Genomic DNA, 3432 nt, shown 5'->3' with positions numbered 1-3432 from the left:
GCCGATACGTATTCTTCTACCTATTTTGGTAAAACAAAATCGTAATAGGCGTTTATCAAATGGTTTGCGCAAAATTTATAGCGTTTACAAAATAAGGGAGTTTTATGGCATTTTTATTAATATTTATTTTAAAAGTTCTATTTTGGTCTCATCTGACCAGTGCAAACGGAACTTCTTATGGCTTTCTTTCAACAATGGCTTTCTTCTTGCCACTCTTCCATAAAGACCAGATTTGTGGAGAGCACAACGAATAGTTGTCCTGTGGATAGATTCTCCCACCTGGGCTGTGGATCTTTGCAAGTCCTTCAGAGTTTACAAATCGCAATAAAAAACGCAATTGGCGGGGTCCTGATGACCAATATCATTGGTCAATTCAGGTGGCAGGTTACCAACTCGCTTAATAGAGTGGAGTTCCTTTTTAAAACAGGAGAAGTAGTTAAAATAAAAGGGGAGTGGGAATAGGACCCAAGGTGTCCTTGCCTGCAAAAGACTTGAGACTGGGGCAGAGATTCACCTTCCAGCAGGACAACGACCCTAAACATACAGCCAGAGCTACAATGGAAAGGTTTAGATCAACGCACATTCATGTGTTAGAATGGGCCAAAGTCCAGACCTAAATCCAATTAAGAATCTGTGGCAAAACTTGAAAATTGCTCTCCATCCAATCTGACAGGGCTTAAGCTATTTTGCAAAGAAGAACGGGCAATAGTTTATTAGTAAAAAAAAAAAATATTTATAATTTTCTTTTCACTTCGCAATGATGTGCCACTTTGTGTTGGTCTATCACAAAAAATCCCAATAAAATACAATTACGTTTTTGGTTGTAACACGACTAAATGTGGAAAATGTCAAGGGGTATAAATACTTTTTCAAGGCACTGTACAGCTGAAAAGATGACCGATGGCTGGCTCTGGAACTGCGCAGACACTGTTGAATGGAAAGTTAATAAACCACAATTCAAGGAACCCCTAGCAACTGCTGGAGGAACCCTGGTTTAAAAGGGACATCGGGACCAGACCAGGTGGGGAAGAAGTTGATACATCCATAAGGAGAATACTCCCAGGAAGAGAATAAGGAATACGAGATAAAACCCACCTTCCAGCTAAAATTAGACTAAGTGATCCAAAGTATAAGTTTTGTACATTGTCCAAATTCTCGGGGGAGAAGTGAAAAGTTCTGAGACAACACAAAATGGTAGAGTATGAGAGAAAATAAATACCCCCATAATAGGTATCTTGGGACACCTAGAAATTGCCTTTCCACAATGCAGTATGGACTGAGGTCATCTGTTGCAGGACTATCCTGCAACAGATGACTAAGTGCTAATAAACTCAGGATCCTACACATAACATGGAGTTGAAAATAATTTTGTAAATATAAACCAATAACCTTTTCTCATCAGCAGTTAGAGCAGTCTTGTGACTTCTATCAGTGACCAGTCAAGAACAGGTTAAAGCTTGTAGGAGGAGTTTTCTGATCAGGCTGCAAGACACCTGTACTCTGTCTGGATAGTGCTGATTGGCCTTGTGCTGATCACATGCGCTCTCCCAAGAAAAAAAAGAAAAAAACAAACCTCTCTAGTAATACACGCCAAACTGAGCATGTGCAGCCTGACTCCATAGAGACTTATCAGGAAATTATCAGGGGAAAGAGGGGAGGATCAGAAGAGGCAGGATCAAACAGCCTTTTTTACACAATAAGGATTAACCCCTTAGGTTCCACAGTGAGTATAACAAGCATGCTTTACTGTATATACAGACTGATTTTGCTGTTGTGGGTTTAGGAACACTTTAAAGGAGAATCAAGGCAGTATATCTTACTCCAGCTAGGCTGGCTAAGATGTTCCCTACCCAGTCGTCTGGTTGCTGGTAGTGCAGCTCCCCCATGGCCGATTTCATGCATATCTTTTGGAATTGCTCGGCCATTCAAGTATTCTGGAAGCAGGGGCGGACTGACAACTCATGGGGCCCCCGGGCAATAGAAGATTATGGGGCCCCTCTGGCTTACAGATGGCCACCATGCCAGGAGGCAGTGCAGAGGCAGGGCAGCTAAAATCTTGGGATATTCACATTAAAAGCATGTCAGTTTCGGACATATCAGGGACAGATCTAAAAAAAAACACAGATTTTTACATACTGTCCCTGGTTTTACTGAGCCTGGCAACCCTGATGGGGCCCCCTAGTGGCATGGGGCCCTCGGGCAGTGCCCGAGTGACTCAATGGTCAGTCCGCCCCTGTCTGGAAGGGAGTTACTGACTGCATAGCTGAAGTAGCCGCAAGTCACATACAGTCCACGATAGAGGTGTGCCTTTTGGGGTTGGTAGATAATCTAGCCCCAAGTAGAGTGACCAGTACCCGGCTGACGATTCTAATCTATTACGCCAGAAAAATGATAGTGCCGTCATGGAAAAAAAAACCTAATCCTCCCTCCTCTTTATCAGCCTGGATAAAGCTACACACATTAGCAGGGGTATACCCCAGAAATTTGGTTTGGGGCAGTTGGATGAACAGTGAACCAACGGTGGCGGATTGAGTGGCGCCTAATGGAGTGCACCTGTAACAATAGTTATTATGTGTGTAATTTGTCTATAACTGTTTGACGTGTCTGTTTGAAAAATTGATTAGTACTGCGAGTTGGTGGCCTTCCTAATCGTATTGTTCAGATCACTGTGTGAGGACTGGTGGGGGGGGCTTGAGCCAATGCTGAAGAATTGTACATAGTTTGTGTGTACGGCCCATTGGGCCTTGTTTGTATTTGTTATGACAAAATCAATAAATACAATTTTTCAAAAAGGAGAAGCAAGGCCTCAGGTACTCACAAACCTGGGCAGTTGTTAATGGACAAAGGTGACCAAGTCAGGGAAGGCAGGTAGTGGAGCGTGAATGAAGAATTGAATCTATTAAGCACTTAAAGGCAGAAGCAGCAGTGGGAAGTCTCTTGCTTTAGGCTGGAAAGGTGGGAAAAACGCAGAGAATGTGCGATCACACTACACTTAGTAGATAACATCAGGGCTCAGCTCCCCCAGCCTTAATCATTACTGCTGTAAGATTGTGATGGCAGGAAATTTAAAATGACACCCAAGGGGTCCAGCTCAGAGGTAACTCCCAGTCCTTCAGCTCAACTGGCCTTACTCACTACGCAAGTCTTCAGAGACTGGGTCATAGCACAGCTCGGGATCTGGAGAGCGCTCTGTAGCTATGGCAGTGCACAGCGGTCTGGAAAGCACTACAATACAGAGCCCAGGTCCCGAAGGTCACACTCCAGGTTAACCCTGTAATTTTCAGTCCTTTGGAATCAGTATGCAAATTATATGTTGTAGATACATAAGCTTTGTCAGCTACTGTGCAGAGAACAGATTAAGCAGCCATTATAGACACACAATATGTCATCTCCAAAACAGCACGGAAGATGCCATATAATTAAACATACTAA

This window comes from Rana temporaria, chromosome 5 (genome assembly GCF_905171775.1).
Source record: "Rana temporaria chromosome 5, aRanTem1.1, whole genome shotgun sequence".
Lineage (NCBI taxonomy): Eukaryota > Metazoa > Chordata > Amphibia > Anura > Ranidae > Rana > Rana temporaria.
This window is presented reverse-complemented; position numbering follows the sequence as displayed.